The sequence below is a fragment of the Protopterus annectens genome, chromosome 1.part1 (assembly GCF_019279795.1).
Source record: "Protopterus annectens isolate FY-2018-M chromosome 1.part1, PAN1.0, whole genome shotgun sequence".
Taxonomy (NCBI): Eukaryota; Metazoa; Chordata; order Ceratodontiformes; family Protopteridae; genus Protopterus; species Protopterus annectens.
In genome coordinates, this window is record NC_056726.1 from 1,935,545,184 (window position 1) to 1,935,564,325 (window position 19,142).

The following is a 19,142-nucleotide window of genomic DNA, read 5'->3' on the forward strand; positions in this document are numbered from 1 at the left end:
CCTTTTTTGTGGGTAGTATGTGTGTACTCTGTGGTGTTGTCAGTCACTGTGCATTGGTAATGTGTTTGAGTGCATTGTCACAGTGTTGTACATGTCACTGTGTCCTTCTCCATATCTGCAGCTGCCATGTGAGGTACATACCGTGGCAGCCATTGTGTGGTGTGGAGGGGTACACTGACCTACATGTCCATAACTGACACACCATGTCTGCTGACACATACCATGTGCAGGTATTCCAGGAATAGTGTGCCACTGTGACTATCATTGGGGGGACAATTGTACACATTTATGACCCTGTTCACCCCTGACACATGCAGTGGTGGGCAGCCAATCACATATCTAGTGGTTACTGGTGTACGTGATTTGAAATGGGGTATGGTACTCCAATTTTGACACTGGTGTTCACTCCATGCCTTTGTCACCAGGCACCTGTTGCAATACATCTCTACACATGTGCCTCACTCAGAATATATATACATCTCTCTCTCTCTCTATATATATATATATATATATATATATATATATATATATGTATATATATATATATATATATATATATATGTATATATGTATATATATATATATATATATATATATATCTGTCTATATATATATATATGTCTGTATACATATACACATATATATATATATATATATATATATATCTCGATGTACTATTGCTATAGATATGGAGAGGGGGGAGTGTGACAGAGAGGGGGTGAGAGTGACAGAGGGGGTGGGACAGGGGGAGTTTGAGATCATCGTATGCAGTCATATCTGTAGATAGTCAGATCTGTCTGTCTATGTATATGTATCTACATATATCTATATCTGTATGTGTGTATTACATATATATGTTTCTACATATTCTATCTATCTACATCTATCTATGTATTCCTACATCCCTCTCTATGTATGTATACATATATGCATATTATATACATATATATATATATGTATATATATATATATATATATATATATATATATATATATATATATATATATACATACATACATATATTGACATACATACGTATCCATATGATAGATAGGTATATCAACATGTTTGCTTACAAAACTGTATACACACACTAACATACTGCTAAACATACATAACTGTGAAACCTACTTTGTACATTGCACTACAGCCTACATTCAACCTACATTGATATGTGCACATAGATGCCCTCACATACATATGTATGTAGAGCCTTCACTGATAGTTGCTGTATGTTCCCTGCCCTATGCACATCTTCATATACATATGGATACAGACCAATGACACATATGGAGGGTTCACAGTATGTAGACTTTTAAAGTATTACTTTACATTACCTGTGTTTGTCACAGCTGCTTGCGTTGCCATTTGGTTTGGTATCCTGCTGCTGCTCCAGTTGGCAGATGTCAGCTTTCTAGTCGGTTTTGATGGTGCAATGAAAGTATTGCATGTGTGGATTGGGAGTACAGCATGCTTTTGTAGGTATCTGCATATGTCCATGTGATGGCCTCTGCACCAATTGATAGCCAGCATTTGCTAATTGCATTCAGCCAGTTGTGTACTGATTGCAGTTCTCACTGTGATTCCAGGACAGTGCTATAAAAAGGTATGTGAGATAGGCGTAGCCCTTTCAGAGTTTAAGGGCAGGGACTATGCTGGTATGCTGTGGAAACTGTTCTGTGAGTGTAAAGGTTAGTATCTCTCTCATATTTCTGGCTGTGTTGTAGATTAACATTTCTCCATTCATTTCTCCAGTTTCTTGTACTAAGTGTGTATGTACACTGACACCTAAGACTACTACTACTGTTAATGTGGGTGTGTGTGCTTTCCTGTGGGACATGTGGTGTAACTGGTATATAGCAGTGGCTCTTGCACTTTGTTGCTATGGCTTCAATATTTGCCCTTTACATTCACTACTTGTATGCCTGCTAGGTGTCTTGACTGTAGTGTGTTGCTGTGGCTTTCCTGTTTTCCATGTACATTCACACCTTGGAATGCTTGCTATATCATCTTCTAGGGTGTTACTGCATGCAGTGTGGTCTGACCATGGTGTGGGCCTTGACATCTATTAGGGTATTTGAGTATGCTGCTGAGCAGGCCCCAGAGACTCTCAGGTGCATCTTTTATCTGCCTCATGGAATGGTACATATCAGTGGGGTACACCCATTAAATTGCCTGGCATTCTGCAGTTGTGACTGTGGGTTAGCATGAGCATATGTATTACTACACTATTTCCGACGTGCAAGTGGTGCATACTTTCAGTACTTCATAGTTACCATTGCATGTGTTGTAACACCTTTCTGCCCACTGTTTGTACATTTCACAGGGAGTCTGTGGGGCATCCCTGTAACTCAGTCACTATTGCTATGTCTAGGCTCTTAACTATTCAAATATGGCAGTGTCAGACCTCTCAAGTGTACAGATATTTGCAGGATGTCCACATTTTTGCCTCATATTTTGGTCCATATCTCATAAACAGCTTTTTCTGGCAAATCACTCTGGGCTCAAGTCAGACTATAGTGACAAACATTTCAGTTTCAGACTTCATACCCTTCCAAACATCCAACATAATGCAAAACCTGTTACTCTCTCAACTGTCTAAGTTTGTTGGAGCAATATTTGGAATGTGTCCCTGTTTTTGGGCCTTTGCTTCACATTTTTTATTACTTAGTCTGGATGTGTTGCTGTAAGAGGTTGTGGGGTATGGGCAGTGATTATCCTGCTGTGAGTATGTGTGTGGCTTGAAAAGTGCTACAGTGACATTATTACCTACTAGCTACCAACTAGCATGGCTGTTTCTGTTAACACACTACTATTATAGAAATCCACTACATTTGACAGTAAATATACATGACATGCTTTGTGTACTACACATCTTTTATTCCCTTTACATTCATTCCTACTATTACATGATATATTTATTGTAGCACAATGTTCTTATATAGCAGTCATGGCTTAGTGGTAAGTCATGCAGACTACTGTTTCCAAGGTCCTGGGTTCGGGGCTGACAGTGGGATTTTATTTTGCTTTTGAGCAGACTACAGGCCTTGTCATTCAGAGTGACTAAGGCACTTTTAAGCAGTTGTAACTGGGTTAGCGCTGGTTTGCGCAGAGCTCACGCATGCGCACTGGCGTTCAGCTCCACGCGCACCCGCTTACAACCGCTTAAAAGTGCTTACTCTTGCGCACACCCGTACTAATTTCTTTGAAAGAAATGAAAATGGGGAGACAGGAAAGTGGTGAAAAAGGGGTCACAAAGAGGGTAAGACAGTAGGGAAACAAGCTTAGGTTTTGCAGGAGGGATGTAGGTAAGGCCCATAGCTGCCCATTTCTTCATCAGCAACAGCTGTGCATATGTTTGTAATTTGGTGTGACATTTGAAACCTTCCACCCCTGAGAGAGGTGTAAGGACAAAAATAATACTTGTTGTACAGCCAATTGCAATTGACAGTTTCCATGTCCAGCAGACATGTGTGCAAAATGGGCAGCTATGTATGGGGCGTAATTTTTTTGTGGGTACAGAGTGCCCTTTTTTTCAGGTGAGAGTGGTATGTCAGGTACAGGAAGTTGGTATAGCTGGGGAGGTAGGTTGGGTAGGTTAACAGACAAGACAAACAAGATGCATACAGGGGCGGTGTATGACACATGTGGGGGGGTTACACAATTGATGGGGATGGATGTTTGGATATCTAGAGCCCATGAGCCCACAGATGGCAACAGTGGAACTGATATCCCCACCCATGGGCAGTTGCCACTGTGCCTTCACTGCCCAGGACGGGGCTGTGCTGGAGGCTGTGTAGGCCGGGCAGCAGGCACGCCCATTAGTTGTGCCACCCATGCCTCAAGCTGGCATAGGGGCCCAAGAACAGTGTCCCGGATCTCCCTACGCACCACAGTCCGGACATTACAGAGGGTCAGTGGATGTTCTTCTCCGGCCACACTTCCAGAGGGGGGGACGAGCCCCATCCCCTGCAGCGCTTCCACCCACAGGTGGCACAGGGCCACCGGAGGAGGGTCCGGCCTGGGCACTACTGCCAGGTGCACTCGCCAGCTGAGGAAGGAGAGGTGGGTCCGCTGGAACCCGCCTTCCCTGTCGTCCTATGTTTTGCATTATGTCATGACAATTTGGGTTAGTAACGTACAATACCATTCACAATTAGTTGTAACAGCGTGCATTAGTATTCCCATTAACCAAACACCCAGATATTCAAACCATTGAACAGCAAACATAACACATGCATATTTTGAACAGCAATACACAGTCCAACAACATGCAGGGTTGATTGATGGCAACAGGCCATCAGGTTTGGATGTATGAACAGGGCAGATGCATCAATGTACATGCAAATATGTATGAACCAACAGGACAAATGTCCAGGGGTGTTAATTGTGATTGCACATACCAATTTCACGTGGAATGGATTATATGTGGTTATAGGGTAGGGTGAAGAAAATTTAATTAACAACTTCAAATACCAATACATATGCTGTACATTTCTAATAGCTGCAGATATATACACACTACAGTTCTGCCTACAGTTTCCTATGTGATAACTACTTCAAGTTGGTGATAGGAATGTTACTGCTACATCAATATACATTTTCATTTTTATTCATACACATTCATATCTGGCTCTGTTCAGCTACATCATCCTGCTACATTTGCTTTATATAGCTATAGACAACTGTGGATGTTTGGTATTTCTACTATCTGCATATTGCAGACTGAGAGCAACATATCCAGATTTTGGGATACACATTCCAGCTGCGATACCATTTTCAACACATGTTATTGTTTGGTTCTGCCTGTCACATTCATTTCATTCTGTACTGACTGCAGTATACTTTATTCAGGAGTTATTACTACTTTATTGGTGGATTCATAACTCTTTCTCACAATCTCTCACTTGTTTTATTTTTACAATTCAGGATGGTACTTAATTCTAGGCTTTATTGACATGTTTTACCTGTAGTTATAACAATCCTTTCCAACAGTCTCACTTCTGTCATGTTTCTGTATTTCAACAGGGATATATTTCACACATGTGTTTTACTCTCAGCTTATGCAGCTGTACTTTTCAGCCTGCTGCAGGTTATCTACTATTATATTACAGGTGGGACATCTTTATTTCAGACTTGTTTCCTTTTTATGTTTGGATTACAGGCTGCATCACACTTTTGTAATCAAGCAATACTTGCAAACCCTCTTACACTGTTACTTGCGCATTTTATTAATTAGTGACTACACTGCACTCTTTTGCTAACTGTCATACTTATATATTTATTTACAGTTACAGGGAGAGAATTACTGACCTGCCCGGTGGTGCAACCCTGCCAGCCTATCGGCATAGGCTCTACGGTTCACAGAATGGACACCTGCAGCTGTAATATAAATAAAGTAATATTGGAATACACATCTCCATAATATCAGCTAGGTTAATTTCTTACATAAATAATTACATGTAACTTACTTAGTAGTGGGGCGTTGGGCATTTGCCGGGCCTCCTGGATTTAACGGTTCAGTTGGTCCTGCTTCCATCTCTTCAGGTCCGCATGGTGGTGACGGACCTGCTCACCAGTCCTTGGTATCCCTGTGGCACTGGTGAGATCATGAGCCAACCGGTCCCACGCCTCAGCCCTATATGCTCCCCACAGGACTAGGCCCTACATGAGTTGGGCCTCATGATTGTGGACAAGGAGCCAAACCATATATTTGGACTCCTCAATGCCCCACCTCTGTGCTCGGAAGCAACTACTCTCACCTGCACCTGACATTCTGGCTGCAAGTCGGTTCTACAATCGGTTATGCTGTGTATTCCCGCCTATGGGGCTTATATATGCCGTTTTTCCCGCACTTATCTGTGATTGGCCATTTTGGAATTGTATCAGCTTCACAAAACCTGCTTTGTCATGCTCCTCTTTCTATTCATTCCTATATATATATATGCTTTTACTGCATTACTAAGTGCAACTGTCATGGCTTAGTGGTTCAGTACCTTGACTATGGTGCATGGTATCCTGGGTTCGAACCTGGCCACTGCTTTTTATATTTTATGACTGTCTTCACAGGCTAGGAGGTGTGTCTGTGTGAAGGCAGTTTTGTTACAGCTTGCTCAACGTTGCCCGTCGGTTAGCTTGTTGGCGCGGCGCACAGCTCCACGCAAACGGGTTATGCGGGTTTACGCTTCATTTGGCTGTCAGCATGCATATTACGCTCAGCTCTGCTATGGGCACACAGTTTCAGCGTGTTAAAACACTGGTCAACCACGGGCACTCATTCTACACCTGTTAAAGCACTGCTCACCTACGGGCACTCATTTTATACCTGTAAAAACACTGCTCACCTACAGGCAGATGTACTCAACTTGTTAGACTGTAGCTAAGCTATAGGCACATCTGACATTTTTTTTTTATTATCTCACATTTCTTCAAAATACGTGGCCCATTTCATTACATTTTACATAAAATATAATTTTATATGTGTACGTATATGTCAGGGACTTGTTTCGTGCTTATTTCACTAAAAATAAAAATTGATGTTGTGGGGGCTTGAACCATGACTGCCTGCTCTTCAGCCGACATCTCTACCGCTATGCTATTGCTTCTTGGTTTACTTTGCATATTTAGTTCTTATATGCTTTTCCACTGACTGCTAACTGTGGCTAAGCTACGGGCACGCCCGCGCAATTGAGCACACTCACGGGCAAACATCTTTACAATTTAAAAAAAAAAATTATAAGATGTTCATTTCTACCAAAAAAATGTGGTCCACAGCAGAAAGAAGGTAAATGAAAGTCCAGTAGGTAAAATTCAATGAACAAATTTATTGGATGAAAACCACACAGTAATAAATCCCTCAAGTGCTTTCGCTCAGTGCAATACTGAGCTTTATCAAGATGAACACCATATAACAACTGCTCATATTTAAATACCTAAAAATAATCATGTGATCAATTAAATTAAAAAACTAATTGATAAAATATCACCTGCAAGTACTTGGTATTAAAAGGGCTACATATAAAACCAGTTAAATAGCCTTCCCAAAATATTTCTCATATATATAAAGGCTCAAAACATAAACTTCTTGCCAAACATTGTTCAACAAAAACAAAACAAAACAGAACGTTAAATGGATCATATTGCGATCAAGATAATAAATAAATAATGAGTGCTAAGTAAATATAAAGAAATAAATAAAAAATAAAAAATAAAAAATAAATGAATAAATAAAAAATAATGAATAAATGTAAAAAATAAAAAATGTGTGTATCAGTTCTTTGGGAGTGTATTAAGTGTGTGAATATATCAATTTTATGTTATATTATTATAATTTGGCTCTTCTTAATTTCAAAACACTGCTCAAATTCATGTTGTCATTAAGCCCTGGCCATTTTGCAGCGTCCAACCTTAGTTGCCTTATAAGCTCTTTATATTCCAGTTTACTCTCCCAATCACCCCCTCTGCCATCCGGTGTTAGCTGCTCTAAAACAATAAATCTAAGCTCCATGTTGGGAAAGGACAATAAATGCTTATAAAAAGCATTAGATTCCTTCTTCTTTATGATGTCATATAAATGTTCATAAATTCTTCTCTTTAGTGTCCTTTCTGTTTTCCCTACATAGAAGCTTTGGCATTTCAAACAGAAACCTAAGTAAACAACATATTTCGTGTTACAATTGAAATACCCACTTGCCCGACATACAAATTTCCTTGATGGAATATGTAAAATGTCACCATTAAGAATGTTTGGGCACTGTTTACACATTCCACACTTAAATGTTCCTTTCTTACATCTAATATTAACAGTTTCTGTTGTATGCTTTCTTTCAAACAACTCTTTCAGATTAGTGTCCCTTCGCCTAACAAATTTGGGTTGCTTTGAAACCATCTCTGTTAATCCTTCATGTAATGAAAGTACAGGCCAAAACCTTAGTACTGCTTCCTCTATTAACCTAGAATTACTGGAAAAAGTGTGTGTGTATACATTCTGCTCAAACTTTTGGGAGTTGGTATTCAGCTCATCCACTAGCGTGGTGATAGACCCTAATAAAGGTGGATATCTATCTTCCCTATGCATACATACTTCTAAGGCCAGAGTGTTGACCAATGTAACAGGATAACCTCTTTCGTAAAACCTCTCTTTCAAGAAGTTCACCTCTTCTAAAAAATTTTCTGTAGTACTGGTCATTCTGGATGCACGTATGAGCTTCCCTTTAACAATCCCTTTCTTTTGATAAAAAGGGTGGCTGCTCTCAAAGTGCAGGTATGAGTTGGAATATGTTGGTTTCCTAAATACCTTTGAGCCAAACCTGTTGTTGATGGTGTCTTTAAACAGGGTGATGTCCAAGTAGTTTAAACTTTGGTCACTAACAGAATGTGTGAAAACCAAAAATGAAGTGGTAGAGCTGATGTAACCAATGAAATTCAAAAACTCTTCTGTTGTTCCGCACCATAAAAGACATATGTCGTCCAGGTACCTAACATAATGTTTGATATGTTTCGCCCATGCCGTCGCAAAAATAAAAGTCTGCTCCCATTTGTGCAATACAATATTCGCGTAGGTAGAAGCACAGGGAGCACCCATCGCCACACCCATCTTTTGTTTATAAATTTCACCATTGAAACAAAGGAAATTGTTACTTAACACAATTTCCATAAGTTCTACCAGTAAGTTGGAAACATTTGCACCAAGATTAGCCTCGTTTGCCAACACCTCATTAAACCAATTCAAACCCGTTGAATGGGGTATGCTCGGAAATAATTGTACAATATCAATAGTTGCCATCAAAAGGTCAGGGTGATACAATTGTAATCCTATGCCTTTAAGGAAGTCCCAGGAGTCTTTGCAAATGTATTTCAAAGATGTATCAAATCCCTTGAGCACATGGTCTATAAATTTACCTAAAGGTTCTAGGATACCTCCTTTACCAGAAATTATTGATCTAAAGTGTAATGGGTCCAACCCTTTGTGGGTTTTCGGAATACCAAAAATCACTGGGGTTCTTGGTTTGGCTACAAATAAATAATTGTATAACTTTTCGTTGAAGGTACCTTGCAGCAAATGATCCATCAACATGTAGTTTATTTTTGAGTATGCTATATGTAACTCATTTCTAGATACTATATCATATTGTTCGGAATCCTGTAGCATGCAATGAATGTGCATGTCATAATCTGTGTTATACATCAAGACCAAACCACCCCCTTTATCTGGCTTCATCACCCTACAGCCCTCCTTGGTAAGAAATTTAATTAAATTAGCCTCGTTTGAACCAAGGTTGTTAGAAGCCATGGCAGGTTTTCTGGTGTTAATGACCCTCATCTCTCTTTCCACTAACTCCTCAAACACTTTGGTATTAGGGTGTACTGGAGGGTTGAAGGTACTCTTTCTTGAGAGTGCTGTGTCAGAATGGGGTTGTCCTTTGAAATACAGTAACAAGTTCAACTGTCTAACAAACATTTTGAGATCTATTAACTCTGCTTCTAAATTAAATGGTCGTGCTGGTACAAAGTGCATACCTCTTGTGAACAAAACAAAATGCTCTTCACTAATGTGTATGTCCGTAAAATTATAAACAGAAAAGTTATTCTCAGTTATCACAGTGAATTTTTCGGAAAGATTGGGAAACTTGTCTGAGTTCACATGAAATTCTGGGTCCAACTGTGAATGGGCATTCACAATTATTTGTTCCATCTCATCGGTGGAAATCTGGTCCCCCTCCCCCCTGATTTGTCTGGGGGAAATGTAAAATCCTGGTGTGAATTTTTTCTTTCCTTTTCTGCCAACCTCTCAGTCCTTCTAGGTACCTCAACATTTGTGTCAGTGTCATTGTTGTTATGGACACTAAACAGCTGTGAGGGGTTGTGATTAGCTCATCTGGTCTTCATTGGAAGTGGGTAGGCTGTTCCTTCATTGTATTCCCTAAGATCTCTTTCAAGTTTGTGTATTTTACGGTTCAACACTTTGTTACAAACCTGGTCTACCTCATCAAAAATATTATCATAATTTCATTTTACTGAAGAAAAATTAACATCCTTAACCATTGTATTATTTAAACCATTCAACTGTTTATAATTTTACGGACATACACCTTCTTTCTGCTGTGGACCACATTTTTTTGGTTTCTTGGCTCCAGTTGGTCGTTTGTGTTCACTTTCTATGTTCATTTCTACATTTTATGTTCGTAGTCTGTGGGGGCATGTGTTGTGTTGTGTTTATTCACATTTACATGGACTCTGTCATGGGGGTTTACTTTCAGGACTTTTACTCTTCTGGGGGCGTGCCCGTTTGCAGGGCTTGGCCTACAGATACGCCTCCTACTGTCTTCCACGGACCGTGTTAGCCTTAGGTGTGATTCAGCATGCCCTCATGCATATGCATGACATGCTGATGTCACACGTTACTGCAGCCTCCGTGTAAGCCTTGTAACTCTTACACGGAGGCTTCGTGAATCCTGCCCTATGTCTTTTCAAAACAGATGAGTGGGGTTTGGAGGGGTGAGAGTGTTTGTGCATATGTTTGAGAGCTAGAATAAGGATCAGGAATAGTTGGTATAATTGATGTGTGTTTGTGTGATAGTGTGAGCATTTTAGGGTTATGGTTAGATTTAGGTAAGGGAATAAATGCAGTGCTGCTAGTTTGTGCTTGTGTTGGTGCATGTTTGTGTATCTTCTGCAGTGGCAGTGTTACAGAAGGTTTTCTTTTTAAGGTAATATATAGGGTTAGGGTTGGGTAAATGGACAACATTAATGTTAGGGTTAACACCCATTACTAAGGTGGTGCATGGGAATGGAGTATATAAGTTTATAATGAATAATCACCTGTCAGTTTGACCAAAATGCAAAACGTAAAAAAAAAAAAAATACCTCATTGGCAAGTATCAACTGCAACTAAATCAATGGAAAAGCTAATTGCAAATGTAAATCAGTTACATTTGTGATTACAAAAAGCAAAATAAAAAACAACTTTTAGATGAGGGTCTTTGTGTCCCACTCCCCCAGAAATTATAAAACCTAACTCCAGGGTCATACATTATGAAGAAAACGGAAACACCCTGGAATTATGTAATGGCTGATATAATGAACTTTGACCATTACATGATTCAACCAACTGTACCATAGAAGAAAAACGCTAAGTATATAGTCTGAATGGAGAGATGATATGTCAACAAGCAAAGAAGAGTAGTATTGCTGGAACTAAATTCCTTTTCAAGTTTTGGTGAGTACCTTCATGAGGTGGACCCCATTTTTCACAAAATCTCACCAAGATGACACTGGTATATAGTCTATATTTTAGGGTTCATATTGCGCTGTCAAACTTTTAAAAGTCTGAATGCCATACTGTGAACCCATACGTTCAAACTTTCAAACGTTTGAAAATGTCAAAAAAATAAATAAATAAAAAAAAGAAAAAAATCTACTTGACAGTTGTAAGCAGGGGGGTATAGCCACCCTGTGCCCCTCATACCCCCGCTCTTTAAATATAACAACTCTGAGATCACATTACAGTGCATTAAGGGGAAATCTTCCCTTTCTGCACTGAACGGAAGTTCCCATTGAAACGTTCAAACTTTTCAAAGTTTGAACATATGGGTTCATCAATATGGCATTCGACCTTGTTATGGTTCGACAATGTAATATGTATCCTGTATTTTATATAGCATATATCATAGACAGAAGTAGGTTAAAAAATAAAAAATATAGCTGGGTGCACAAGTCTCAGGATTAATAGTACCCAGTCTTGGCAGGCACACTGGTATCTGGATCAGAAAAAAATGACAGTGTAGAATCCTCAAGACATGGAAACATTCCTACAATGGGGCTAGGCCAGGAAGTAGCAGTCCCCAAAAAATCACAAAAACTTTTTCTTTCGGCTTTTCCCGGTTAGGGGTCACCACAGCGGATCATCTGTCCACTCATAAGCCAGAAAGAGAGCCATAAAGACAACAAAGTGGATTATTGAGAATAAGAAAGAAATTATACATTTTTATTATTATATTATGCAAGAAGCCCAGAATTTCTGGATGATATACAAAAAGATTTAGAGAGAAATTAGAGGAAAGAAAAATACTTCCAAAAGTAAAACTGTTATAAGAAGATTCAAATAAAGTTTGTGTTCATTAATACAACAGATTTATGTAAAACATTAAATAGACTAAGAAAGTTTGATCCATTTGGAAAAAGAGGAAGCACCAAAATATAAACAACAAAATCTAGATACTATTGAAAAGTATAAAAAAGAAAGATAGACATGGGAAAGAAAGACAGAGCTGATATGGTGTAATATTTATGCAAAGGAGAAAGCCAAATTAATCAATACAAAAAAAGCAGCCCTAAAGATATTCAAAGAGCAAAAGCATTCATATATGGAAAATGTCACAGTAAAAAATAAGATCACAAAGAGAGAATGTAGAACAGAAGATTAATAAAGTAGAAGTTAAAAAAATAGAAGTTGAAGTTATGGAATCCTTGCAAAGTGAAGGATTTAGTGTAGAAAGTCTAACACAGGTTACATCACCATATGATGGAATGAGTCCCCAAAGTAAGGAGAACTAGGAGGATCAAGAAACATTTGAAGAAGAAATATGGACATGGGAAAGAAAAGAGATTCAATACTGTATAATATGTATGCAAAGGAGAAGGCAAAACTAATCAATACAAAAAGAGCAACACCACAGATATATGAAGAGAAATATAGGAAAAGGGATCCTGACATGGAAATTTCTACAATCCAAAAAATAAGAAAACAAAAAGGAAAAGTAGAAAGGAGGAATAGTAATGGAGAAGTTAAAGAAATAGAAACTGAAAGTATGGAGTACCATCAAAGTGAAGGATTTAGTCTAGAAAATCTAGCTCCGAAAACACCACAGCAGGATAGACCAATGGATCGCCAAATTAAGGAAAAAATCAGTGGCATGATCAATTGCCATATCAAGATACTTTGGATCCTTTCAAAGAAGTCCAGTACAAATGTTTAGTTAGAGTTGCATAGCATGGGGAGGAGTAGGAGACTGTGGCAACTCTGATGCAGTCAATACTGTGAAGTGATTTGCCAGTGAGTTTCCATATGAAAGAGCAATGGATGACACGGGATGAAATTGAAGAGAATGTGGCACAGGAAGATGCTCTGGAACCTTCTATAGAATGTCCACAAGAAATGGAGAACAAAGAATGTGCCCTTATTTTAGAAGAGAATTATCTAAGAGAAGAGTTGTTTGATTAAGTAGAGATAGACAGACATATTAAGATCAATGAAAGAAGTAGACAACAGAAAGTCAATAAAACCCCAAAAAATAAAAGTTTGATAAAACAAATGAACACAGCAATTAGGACTGTCCATAGAGATGCATGCAATTTAACAGAAGTAAACAGGATATATTACTGTGCAGCTAAACTAATAACAGATGAAGTCTTAGCACAAAAATATAGGGTAGTAAGGAAAAGGAAGGGGAGAAATTGAATGCCATTATGATAGTATCAAATAGAGAAAACTGTAAAGCAATTAAGACAAGAAGTGTCACTGTTAGAAGAGTATAGAAGAGGGAATAGATCAACAAAAATACTCTGAAAGATTGACATGATAAAAGCAATATGGAGTATCAGAATAGATCATGATCTTTTGTGCATTAATAAATTAAAAATATCAGCACAAGCATAAAAACTAAGAAGAAATGCAGATAAATATAAAGGCAAAGTACAAAATAAGCAATGTACTGGTGACTTAAAAAAGTTTTATAGAGAAATGGGAAACATGGCAAAAGGAATTGAAACACCACCAAAAAAAGAAGAAATAGATACATTTGGAGAAATATCTATGAAGATCCTGTGGAACATAACAAAGATGCTAAATGGATAGAAGAAGTAAAAGAAAGAATAAGAAGTTCAAATGTACAGGATATGAAATGGGATGAAGTAACGGCCAGAGAGATTGAAACTAATTTAAGAAAAGCTCCTAAGTGGAAAACCCAGGCCAGATGCAGTACCTAACTTCTGGCTAAAAGTATTAACATCTTTACATGAAGATTTAGCCATGAGTAAGAACCATTTATATGCACACCCTAAAGAGACACCAGCCTGGTTAACAATAGGAAAAACAATAATCCTACTTCAGAGTGAACCTCCAAGCTATCTTAAAAACAATAGATCAAGAACTTGCCTTCCTATGACATATACACTATACATTGGAATTGATGCTGACAGAGTTTATAGTCATTTAGAAGAAATCTCAATTATGACAATAGAAGAAAAGTGTAATAAAAGAAAGTCATATGGAACAAAGGATAATTTGTTGTTAAATAAAGTCATAATGGAGAACTGTAAAAAGGTGAAGAATCTAAGTTTGTCTTGGATAGACTACAAAAAAGCATTTTACATTATCTCACATTCATGGATAAAACAGTGTTTAAAAATATATAAGATACACCCTACAATTATCAAATACATTGCAGTGACCATGAAACAGTGACAAATCACTTTGCAGTTAGGCCATGGCATTTTTCAAAGGGGGATATTCCAGGGTGACTCCCTGTCACCACTGCCCTTTTGTCTTGCCCTTAACCCATTAAGTTGTCTACTTAACATATTTGGTCATGGTTACAATTTGGATCCTAAAAAACAAGAAAATGTAAAGACTCCTCATCTTCTCCTTGTAAATGATTTTCAACTGTATAGTTCATCAGGAACTGAAAGCACAACTGCAAGTAGTCAAAACTTTTTCAGATAATGTAAGAATATCATTTGGTCTTGATATATGTGTAAAAGCAACCTTTAAAGCAGGAAAGCTGCAGCACCAAGAAAATAAGGATGTGATATAAAAGAACTTTAGTAAACAGGAGTGTATAAATATCTGAGAACTGATGAAGGATCAACAGTAAAACATGAACAAATGCAAATAAAACATAGTAAGGAACATTTTAGAAGATGAACCAGCTCAGATGACCTACTCCTAAAAGGAAGCCACAGTAAAATAGGAGCAATGAAAATTTTATTAAATCCAAAAGTAGACTTTAAGTTCATCTGATACAGAATAACACAGACTTCTTCAGAATAATAAGTTTGCATAGTCATAAAAGTACCACTTATAAACCTCTATCAATTAAATAATTAAACCAAGTGAAATTAGATAATAGAATCCAGTAATTCAGTGTGCTATTTTAAAGAAGAACTGTGCTTTAAACTTATACCATATAAATATTGTAGAAATTAATTAATTAATTAATTACTGGCACATCATTCTAAAAAATTCATACAAGCATTTAAATAGAACTTTATTAAAAAAAATTCTTAGAGTAAAAATAAAAATAAAAATTCCAGTATAAAATGTATCTTTGTAAAAATATTGAGAATGTTTGTTAAAATGTAAATTACAACATACTATACTGTACATATGAAGTTAAGATAAATTGAATTATAATTTTAGAGCTTTCTTCTTAAGAATAATGTAGGTATTATAAAAGTATTGTCATTGATGCCAGGTGTACATGTGGCATCTAATCTTATAATTCAAGCTAATTCTTTAGCTTCTAAAATATCCTTCCAGGGGCCTCCTCTAGGGCTTGGTGAAACTTTGTCTAAGATGAAAAATAAAAAACACTTAAAATCCCGACATTGAGTAGAGTGTCTATAAAGTGCATTATTTTCATTATGTTTGGAGATAAAACAATGTCCGTAGATAAATTTCTTTAAATGCATCTCAGTTTTGCCCACATAAAGTGCTGGGCAGGTGGAACAAATCGCCAAGTATACAAGCCCCTTACTAAAACAATTACCATCCTGGGTAAAGTTATTGGAAATTGAGCTTGTTGTATAAAGAGAGGCATTTTTTGTTATAAATGTATTTACACTGACTGCATCAAGCACATTTAGTAGTTCCTTTTAAGTTCTTAGACATGATAGTGGATATGTTCATCTCTAACGTGTTCTTAGTATTGCTTCCCCTTTTTAAAATGAACATAGGTTTTTGTCCAACTATGTATTTCATTTTTTCATCACTTGTGAGGATACTTCAGTAATTGTAAAGATATAGCTTTAAATGCAGATGTAGATATACACCTATTAACATTCCAATCTATCTGCTCTTGTGTTAAAGCTAAAAACAGTGATTTTCTGCTTTTTGCATCTTTTCATCCTCTAACCCCAGAAAACTAAATGTATTTACTCAGTGCTGATAAGGAGAAACGTTCTTAATCTTGTTGTTGGAAAATCTCAGACACACTTACACAGCCTTACACACACACACACACATATAGAAATTGTTTTTCACAAAACAGGAATTGACAGAATATGATATCCTGCCTGAAACCCATATATACGTACACAAGTGCTTCTACATGGCAAATATATGCAGACTTTATAGATATACAACCAAATTAAATATATAGCTACAGAATGTAGGACAATATAAACTGATTACGCATCTGGATTAATTACATTGTACCATCATATGAAGTCTATAATAAAGGATAACAGCAATCATTAAGGAAAAACTATTTGGTTTCATAGGAAAGTTATAAAGACAAGAACCTGTTTTTTTGTACAGTCCAGACATATAGTATAATGATCTAACTTGCTCATGGCACACAAAACTATATAGCAATATGATTATCTGCATCTAGATATATAGAAAGTTAGGCATATTGATGTATATACAGAGAGAGAGTGAGAGATAGAGAGAGGCATAGATATGTATATATAGATAGATATAGATAGTTAGATATATTTTCTCTCTCTCTCTTTCCATATATGAGTATATATATATATATATATATATATATATATATATATATATATATATATATATATACACACACACACACACACACACACACACACACACACACACACATACATACATATACATATATATATATAAAATCTAATATATGTCTCCAAGTTTGATAATCTATGTTAATTTGCATTATGTTGTACTGTTTGCTATATACATTCCTGACATCATTGTTAGGAATTATTACTGACAAGTAAATAAGACAAATGTATTTCTGCTGGGATAGCACTGTAACTGAGAACTCATTCTTTGAAGGGAAACCACTCTCCTTTAAAGCCCATAATCTGAAAATGACAAGCTTTGTGCCTATGTTTTGTTAAACTAGTCTATGTCACTTTATAGGATTTGAGCCATGCAGACAAATTCAGATTATTTGAAAAAAAAAAAAAAACTAATTTTCTCTTGTGCTGAAAAAGTGGAGGACATAGTTTTAGTTAATGCCAGATGTGTGTTACAGAAGAATGCACCTGCTGTGCTCTCAGAAGCATTCTGAATTAATATCACAGAGGTTGGTAGTACATATGTGTCATTCTCAGGGGCATTATATTTTAATATCGCAGAGCACTGTGATCTGGATAGTGGCATAATGACTCACTGGAGTTATGTATGTGTACCATATGGTCCCAACAAATGCCAAGAGAACCCCAGTGCAAGCATCAGTGCTAATATACATAGAAATAAAAAAGCAGAGCCCATCAAAGAAGCTACTGAAAATGTACTGCCATTTTGCCTATTTTGGATTCCAGCCACAGAGCAATCTTAGGAAGCTGCCAGTTTCCAAATGTACTAATTAGACTAAGGCTGAGTGCCACACATAACATCTGAAGGAAAATTTAAACATTAATTTGCAGACATCATCTTAGTGAATGTGTTTGTCATTTACATATCCTTGGCCTTAAAAGCTATCTTCCGTTCAAACTGTCATGAAAATCAGAGTTTACCTTCAAGTACATCATAGGAAATTTTTTGGACAACTTCCAATTTAGCATAGCATGAACCATAATTCACCTGTATGTACACTGCGTTTGATAGTTCAGATCAATATTGATAGATGAACTACAAATAAACAGAACTGTGTATAGCTTTTCAGTGAAGGAATAATGTTACTTAATTCCTTTAATAACTGAAAATGTGCATTGTATTACAATACTACTATTCCTAGATGATAAGGAGTTGATTATTGAAGTTGAATTAATAAAACTGTTAATGAATCTTATCAGAGGATCCAACTCCCCCTCTCCACTATTTTCCTTGTTTATGTGATTATAGTCAGGTAAAAAGTACTGTTGATGTTTCAAAATGCTGGAAAGTGGCCAGGCATGTGCCAGTGATGCATGAATCAGTTTAAATGGCTCCCTTCAGATGTGCATTGCCTATAAATGTGAGTTCATAACTTTGAAAACTAAACTGTGATTTCAAAACCAGTACAGAGAATCATGAAACAGACTGTTACACCATTAAAGCATTTTTACACGAGGCTTCACCTCCCAGACTCCCCCTAATACAGATGTATAGGACTAAACTACCACACCTATTCTGCGTATATAAAAATATCTGTAGGCTAACTGAAATCATTGTACCTCCTGGAAGAGAGAAATAGCCCAAGACATTATGACCTTGCTCTTGTTAAACATCTCTTCTCATCACACTTTTATTCTCCCTATTTTAGAGATTGCAACTGCAATCCACAAAAACCTTAACAGGAATACATTTAAAATGTGATGCCTGTCTATTTGCCATGGGGCAAGTATTCACCAGACAAAACTGCTGTGCTATGCTATTTGCTTTGGGACAGGTGGTCACAAGTGATGCTGTGATATGCCAGCTTTATAAGATGTATGCTACTGATTCATGATGGTAGAGATCCAAATTATGACAATAGTTGTATTCTGTTGGAGGATAAATAGTAATACATGATATTTAATAAGAAATTCAGTAAGTCTGAGAATCACTTTCCTATAACTATGGGAGGAGGGAAATAATTTAGGATTTCATTGGAGCTAGAATGCAAAGGATTTTTTAATTAAAAAAGGGGTAGAGTCATTTTTTGCTAGGCTGAATACCTGGTTAATGATGAGGTGGAATACTACGTCACAAGCTTCAGGCATGACACATATATTACATAAATGACAAGTTCATCATTTTCCATTTTACCCACCTATGAAAAACAAAGATGAGAATGCTTTGACTTGCACATATTGTCAATACAAATCAATAATGGATGACTTTCTACATTATAAAACAAGATATACCAGCAAAAGCATGAATGTATTCAAAAATTCTAGACAGTGTCAATTCAAATTCAAAAGGCAAGCCACTTTATCCTGACTATGCTGATATGTAAAGCTATGGAGAGAA